General features: G+C 41.5%; 1 pseudogene; it reads left to right on the plus strand.

The window, feature by feature from the left end:
• The first annotated feature begins 4,027 nt into the window (after nucleotides 1-4,027).
• On the plus strand, nucleotides 4,028-4,146 carry LOC111741477 (annotated as a pseudogene).
• The last annotated feature ends 4,088 nt before the right edge of the window (nucleotides 4,147-8,234 follow it).

Here is an 8,234-nt window from a genome sequence, read left to right on the forward strand (position 1 = left end):
CTCGTGAATCATTGAGAATCTTTTTAGTGATTTTGAAAAAATAAGTGATCCAGCAGGTGGTGACTCCCAGTACATCCTTAAGGATTAGCATTTTATAAGGAGCCCTGAGATATAGTTATCTTTGCAAAATAGTGCTCATTTAACTTGATTTTTTTTTTTTTTTTTTTTTTTTTTTTTTTTTTTTTTTTTTTTGCGTTGACTGAAGTAAAGCAGATTTGCATGGTCTCAGGTGAATTAAGTTTGGGCCTGGGCTATCCATTTCTTCATCCTATGCAGGCTTATGGATAGAGACAGTTCATTGTTCTCAATTTATGATGAAGTGTGGAAGACTCAAAAAAATCTTCTCATGCTAGAGTGTAAGGGAATTGGATGGCCATATTGAACATTTGGAAATTTGTTTCCTCTGTGAGTGTATGAAGTTTCCAATTCACTTTACTAAGCACACATATTTAATTTGCATCCAATTACATAAAGCTGCTGATAGAAGCTGGAGTGCATGATACTAAGTCATTAATTCAGGCATCAGAGTTGGAGGTTATACACAGCCCTCACCCAGATGAACGTGTTTAAATTGCTCTAATCTGTAAATTGGAGCAAATTCTCTGTAGTTCGAAAGCTTGGAAATGTTTCCTTTACAACGTATTTTCTGCAAAACTCAGAAATAGTGTTGATGCAGCCCCATGTTTTAGAAGCATGCTTTTTAAGCAGGGGAGTGATGTGGTCAGTTTTACATTTTAGAAAGATTATTTGGAGGCTACCCAAAGGATAGGCAGAGTAGAGCAGATGGGGCAAGAAGGCAAGTTTTATGATCATCCAGTCAAGAAATGACAGGAAGTTGACCCGGAACAGCAGGAGACTGTATCTGAGAGATATCTGCTTAGTAGGGTGCTGGTGAAGAGTTGAATAGTAGCCCGCCTAAAAAGCCATGTCTACCCACAACCTGTGAATGTGATCTTATTTGGAAAAAGTATCTTTGCAGATGTGATTCAGTTAAGGACCTGGACGTGAGATCATCGTGGATTACCCAGGTGCATTTGTCTCTGGCATCCATTCACTGCAAAGCCAATTATATTAACTATATTTCCTTATTTTCTGTATTCTTGATGCTTTGGCCTTTAGAGGCCTTACAGACCCCAGCAGAGACTCCTAGGTCTCTAATTCCTAAAGATAATAACATCTGCCCAGCAGCACACTTTTCATGCGCAAACCAATTACCCCTGAACCTATGGCCCCAACCACCGCCTTATCAAATTCTCTCGCACCAAGCCAATATTCCACCTGTCCTAAATCATCCCAGGGCCAGGTACCAGGCAACTAGAGACCACTCTTATAGTCCAACACCTGCCAGAATTATTTAAAGTAGCCAATCCTAAAACATTTACCCCGCCCTGCCTGCCTTTTCCACAAAAACTCCAATAAAGGTTGGAGCTTAGAATTTCCTCTCCTGCTCTTGCCTCCCAGCCAAACCTGGTACTCTCCTTCCCCTACTGACAGATGGCCCTGAATGGCATGATATACCCCCATTCTCTTGGGAAATGTAAGTAATTAATTCTTCTTTCAATGGCATGGACCAATCTGTGTCATCACTCGGTCTCCGTAAATAACAATTCCACAAGTACAAATGAGACAGCTGGCCCTAAATCTAGTGATGACTGTCCTCTTAAGATGCAGAAGGGGAGAAGGGGAGAAGACACAGAGACACATACAGAGGAGAAAGCGTTGTGAAGACAGAGACCGAGATTGGAGTTGTGCTGCCACAGCTGGGAAGTAAGTGCCTGGAGCCTCCAAAAGCAGGAAGAAGAAAGAAATGAATTCTCCCCTAAAACCTTTGGAAGGAGCGTGGTCCTACCAACCCCTCAGCTTCAGACTTCTGGCTTCCAAAACAGTGAGAGAATAAATTTCTGTTGTTTTAAGCCACCAGATTTGTGATAATTTGTTGGAGGAGCGACAGGAAACCAATGTAGCATAGCACCCAACCAAGAGGCACTTCCAGAGATTATACTTTGTTTTTCTTATCTTAGAAGAGGAGAATTACCACCAGTTTTAGAGACTAAAAAGCATCACCTTAAAGTAGATATACCTTATTTGACAAAGAATTACTGAATACAAAGAAAACTTTCTCCCACCGACCTAGAAGAATATAATAAAACTTTTTTGGAGTGACGGGAAGCATGTCTCTTCTCTTTCAACATAGGAAGGGGTGGGAATGCAATTATTGGGAAAAAGTAGAGAGATGGTGGATAATGCAAAGGTCCAGCTGAGGTTTAAAATTTAATAATAATAATAATAATAATAATAATAGCTAAAATTTATTGAGCTACTACTATTTGCCAAACATTTTGTTGATCATTTTTGGCATGATCTCATTCAATCTTTTCAATCATCTTATTATTACCCCCCTTTTATAGATGAGGAGCATGAAGTAATGCCAGTATACCCTGTCCAATCAATTTTCCAGCTGTGCTTCTCAGTTGGTGTAAGAGCAAAAACAGGTAGATGGTAGGTTGATCCAGTGCTGGCCCTAAATCCAGTGATGACTATCCTTTCAAGATGCAGAAAGGGAGAAGGGGAGAAGCAGGGGAATGACAAGGAAGTAAAAAACTTAAGGATTTATTCATTTACTCAACAGGATGGTAGCGCATGAAAAATTAGTTCAAGGGGTGACTCAGGAGATCTAGGGTGGTGCTGTTCATAGAACTTTCTGCTGTAATAGAAATGTTTTCTAATCTTCACTGTTCATTACAGTAGCCATTAGCCATATGTGGCTGTTGTACACTTGAGATGTGGTTAGTACAACTCAGGAGCTGAATTTTAAATCTTATTTAAATGACCTAGTGACTACTGTGTTGGACAGCAGAAATCTGTGGCTAGAAGCATTTAATACACCTAACCCACAACATCGAAGCTTAGCCTGGCTGTTTTCTACTGAATACATGTCCCTTTTGCACCATCGTAAAGTTGAAACCATCCTAAGTTGGGGACCGTCTGTACTGATGCAGTTTTTTTTACAAAAGTGAAGTGGCATAAAGCTTAACTTTAGAAAAGCATGGGGATTCCTGTATGTTGTTTTCCTTCCACTCGCTTCCCCTCCACTTTCCTCCACCCCGACCCCTAGTCCCCATAAACCAGACTTTAAGTGGGTCTTTGGGCAAAGCAAATGGAGATGGCCCAGATTTGTGACAAAACTCATCTTTTCTATTTGCCCTCTCTCCCAGCCCTGCTCTTCTCTCTTCCAGCTCTCGAATCTCCACTTTAATTGATGAGCCCTTCGAGATTAAGGACCACTTTAAAATCTCAGAGGAAGGCATCAGAATAGTGATGGCTAGCAGAACATAATTCGATCACCTCTAGGAGAAAGCAGGAATATTTAAAATCTGTATCAATATAGCACCAGAGAAAAAATTTAGACCACTGCTTAGCATCTACTTAGACCACTATTTTTTCATTCGTTTTTCTGTCATTAACATAACACAGGCCATCAAGGAGTTATTGAAAAATTGATAAAAGAGAATTAAAATACACTTGGAAAATATGAAGCTCTATATAAATTGTAAATTGTCTTTCTTAGCTGAGGTTGCTCTTTCAAATTGGCTTTTGTCCTCTGTGCCTCTCATCATTTCTCATTACCTTTCATTGAACGCAGCAGACAGTTCAAGTCTGCGTTCTCTCTATCAACTTTTAAGCTGTGGATGCCATGTCTACCCAGCTGAAGGACCTTATTTTGCAGAAGACTCAGAACTTTGGAAGTTCATCTACTTCAATAGAACCTTATGTAGGATGAAAGAGGGAATAGATGATAGACAGACAGACAGACAGACAGATGATAGGTGATAGACAGATGATAGATAGATGATAGACAGATGATAGAGAGATGATAGATAATAGAGAGATAGATAGATAGATAGACAGACAGACAGACAGACAGACAGACAGAGACAGACAGAGAGACAGACAGACAGATGATGCCATAATGTCTGGCCCAGGAATTTAAAATATTTTTATATATAAAAATATGAAAATATGAATATACTACGGCCATGCCACCCTGAACATGTCTGATCTCGTCTGATCTTGGAAGCTAAGCAGGGTCGGGCCTGGTTAGTACTTGGATAGGAGACCATCTAGGAAGACCAGGTGCTATAGGCATTAAAAAATGTATATATATATGAATATAGACCAGGGCTCAGCAAACTTTTTCTGTAATGTAGGCTTTCTAAGCCACATACGGTCTCTGTCACACATCGTTTTTATTACAACCCTTATAAATGTAATAACCGTACTTAGCTCTCGGGCTGTACAAAAACAGGCCATAATTTGCCAGCCCTTGATATAGACCATACAGATGAAAAAGTTTATTTGTATTAGGAACTTCATTAAAAATGTTACCAATGATGATAGTGTGTCATAAGTAGGAAATAGAGAAATGGAAATGTTTAAAATCTGTTAAATAATAATTGGGAATAATCTGAGCTAAGCATCTCAGGGCCAGTTTTTTTAAACAAATGCTTTAAATATTATATGTTTAATATTTAAATATTCCAATGTTGGCTGTTAACTTAGGGAAAAAACTTCATTTACCTTTTCTCATATCAAATTGGAATTTCACTTTCTTGTTTTCAAGTGTATCTTCTTGTTATTTTCAAAGAGAAATATGGTCTTTTTTCCTTGCTGAAATTTCTTTCATGATAGACTGGGTTGAGTAGATAAAGAAGGGCTGTGTTTCATCAAAACTTGTTTGTTGAAAGCCGAAAAAGACTCAGAACCCAACAAGCAGCAAGGAGATTTGGGCTCTAACCAGCCAATTACTAGCCCATGAACTTGAGCAAGAAATTTGATTTCTTTGAGGTTCAGCTTCTCTCTTAAGTGTGTATGAGGATCAGATAAAATTATATGCAAAAGGGCTTAATAATATGAAAACACATACACATGTATCTTATTATCTTTGTCATTTATAATTCTTTATGCCTAAATATGCCAGTACTCAAAATGATTTCCAAAAGTCCATTCAAATCTAAAGGGAATATTCATCTCTTCTCATCTATGTATCCATTTACTGAGAACCAGGTATTACAGTTGCACTGGTAATGGAACGGAGTTGGCCTGCCCTTTGGGGGTCTATGACCTCCAGAATGTGTGCTTTGAAGAGAAGGGAGGCAGTGTTGGAGCAGAATGCCTGGTTGTTGATGCTGTGCTTTGCTTTAGAGATTTCGAATCTTCTGCAATTAAATGGAGTCAAAATATATCCAACAAATAGGTATCGAGTACCTAGTAAGTGACTAATATATTTGATATGCAAAATTCAAAAGATACAAAAGAATCTGCAATCAAAAGTCACTATACTGGGTTGAAGAGTCCCCCCAAAATTCATGTCCACCTGGAATTTATGTATGTGACTTTATTTGGAAAGAGAGTCTTTGCAGATGTAATCAGATTAAGATGAGTCATGCTGGATTTGGGTGATCTCTAATCCAATATGACCGGCATCCTTATAAGAAGAGGGAAATTTGGACACAGACACACAGGGAGAACATCATGTGATAACAAAGGCAAAGATTGGATTGGAGTGACGCATCTACAAGCCAAGGCTGCCAGCAACCACCAGAGCTACGAAGAGGCAAAGAAGGATCCTTCCCTAGAACCTTCAGAGAGACCCTGGTCCTACCGACACATTGATTTCTGGAGACTAAAAGTCAAAAGTCACAATGTGACAGTCCATGACTTCTCTGAAGGCTCTTGGGAAAAATCCTTCCTTGCTTCTTCTAGCTTCTGGTCTGTGACAGCAATCCTTGGTGCTCCTTGGCTTGAAGCTACATAACTCCAATTCCTGTCTGCATTGTTACATGGTGTTCTCCCTGTGTGTCTGTCTCTATGTCTCTTTTCCCCTTCTTATAAGAATACCACCTACTCCATTATGACTTTATCTTAACTAATTATAACAACAGCAACCTATATTCAAATAAGCCCACCTTCTGAGGTTCCAGGAAGAAATTAATTTGGGGCAGCACTATTCAACCCTACGCAGGTGGCAACTGTCAAATGGAAGGACAGATCCCCAAAATAGAGTTGTAGAGTGAGAACAGGTGTAAACACAGTACTGTGGGCAATTCCTTCATGTAAGGGGAAGATGGAGGATGTGGAGCATGCAGAGGCCTGAGAAAGGGCAGTCAAAGAGGTGGGAGGAGAAACAGGAGTGAGTGGTATTCTGGAAACCAGAGTTATCAAGGGACAGGAAAGGCTGACTTTAGTGACAGTGGTTTCTGTGGTGTGATGGGGGCAGAAGCCAGATGATAGTGGGTTAGAGAGCAAATAGAAGACATGGAAGATGAAGAAACAAAGACCACGAGTGTAAACCACTCTTTCCAAAAGCGTGGCTTCCAAGGGAAAGAGAAAAATAGAGTAATAGTTAGATGGCTGTGCGGGATCCACTGGGTAGTCTGAGTGGAAGCATCAGGGAAAGGAGAAGTTAAAGATGCAGGAAAAGGTGTAGTTCACAGAATGAAATTCTGCAAGAAACCGGAAAAACAAGATTGCAAACACAGATGGAAAAATTAGGACTATACAGGGAAGACAATACTTCTTCCTTTGAAACAGGAGGGAATGAATGTGGAGACAGACAACGGCATGGCGGGGTGGAGGTGGGAGCTGCAAAACCCTTGCTTTTTGGCCTCTGTTTTCCCCATGGGGTTGAGGCAAGGTCAGCTATCTACAGAGAATGGATCAAGGTAGGAATCAGAAGGGGCCCAGAGCTCTAGTGAAGAGGTAGATATTTGGAGGAAAGGACTGGAGAATGGAAACAGAATATCCTTTCACCTTTGATACCAAGATTCTTCTAGTTCCAAGTGCGTATGTGCTGTTGTTATCCCGTAATCTTTGTTGATGCTTTTCTTTTTATGAAATTCTTCCTGTAATATGGTGCTAAAAATACACGCAGTCCGGCACAGTGTGTTTTCCCCTGTCTCTGGCGGAGAGGTCGAGTGAACCACGGGACCACCTCCTCCCTGCACCCGCTTCCCACAGAGCAACCTGGACTCTGAATGCCTTGGGCGTCTCAGACATCAGGACTGTAAGTGACCCACACGGACAATGCCTATGGCAAGAAAAAGTACACTTAGCCAGGTCCTTTATGAGGCAGATGGAAATTCTACCCCGCGCTGCCAATCTGACTCATGAAGTTTTTATTAAGTTCCCTTAATTCTATATTTATATGCAAAAATGGGGGGAGGGTTGCAGTTTCTAAAACCCACTGAATTTTTATTTACATGTGTCATATCTGAACTTCAGCACACATCTGTGAATTCCTAGTATTATCCTCATTTTTCATTTAAAAGCTGAAAAAAAAAAAATGAAACTCCATACATTATATTAAATTGCCCGAAGTCAAATAGGAGATCGGCGTGGAAACTGGGAAAAGGGCCCAGTTGTTCCAACCCAACATGCTCTCTTTAAATAGCCAGGGATGTTCAGCGCTAACCCAGCGACCAAGGCTAAAACAAAACGGAGTCCCAAGCTTCATCCCTGCTCTTCAGTCTCCTACTGCTCCTCTTCCTTCTCTTCTCCCTGCTTCTTTTCATGAAGCTGATATTTAGTGAGTGACTGTCCTCTGCCAGGCCTGTGCTAAGCTGGGGAGCCAGGGGTGACCATGACAGGCACTATTGATCCTGCCCCATAGGTCTCAGGACACCAGCAGGCAGGAAGCTGACAATTAGAGCACTGTGTGGTCAGACTATAGAAGGTGAACACAGGTGACCAAGAGGTCACCAGGCAGTGCCGCCATCCCAGACCTGTATGGGCGGAGCAGGCTTCCAGGAGAAGTAACATCTGAGCTGCGGGGTAAACAATGAGTGTCAGCCAGGGGAAGGAAGAGTTTTACACAGAGATATGCACGCACACACACACACACTCACACACACACACACACACACACACACACACACACACACACACACGCTCAGGGGCCCACAACTTCCAAGGTCAGGAGAGGCAGGCAGAATCCCTCTGATTTTTCTCACCAGCCTCTTCCTCAGCATCTTCTTTCCTGGGTGCTGGCCCCGCCAGCCATTTTTGAGGGGACGCTACCAGGAGAACCAAAGGCCCAGGTCCTCAGTACCTGCAAGGTTGTTATTTAATCCCCAAGGGGCTGGGAGAGCCTCCGCCTTGCTCAGAGCTGTGTCCACAATGCCAGTACAGGCTCTCAAATTACCTAGGGGGGGGGATGAATTACCTGGTGCACACTC

The sequence above is a fragment of the Pteropus vampyrus genome, unplaced genomic scaffold, assembly GCF_000151845.1.
Source record: "Pteropus vampyrus isolate Shadow unplaced genomic scaffold, Pvam_2.0 Scaffold78, whole genome shotgun sequence".
NCBI lineage: Eukaryota > Metazoa > Chordata > Mammalia > Chiroptera > Pteropodidae > Pteropus > Pteropus vampyrus.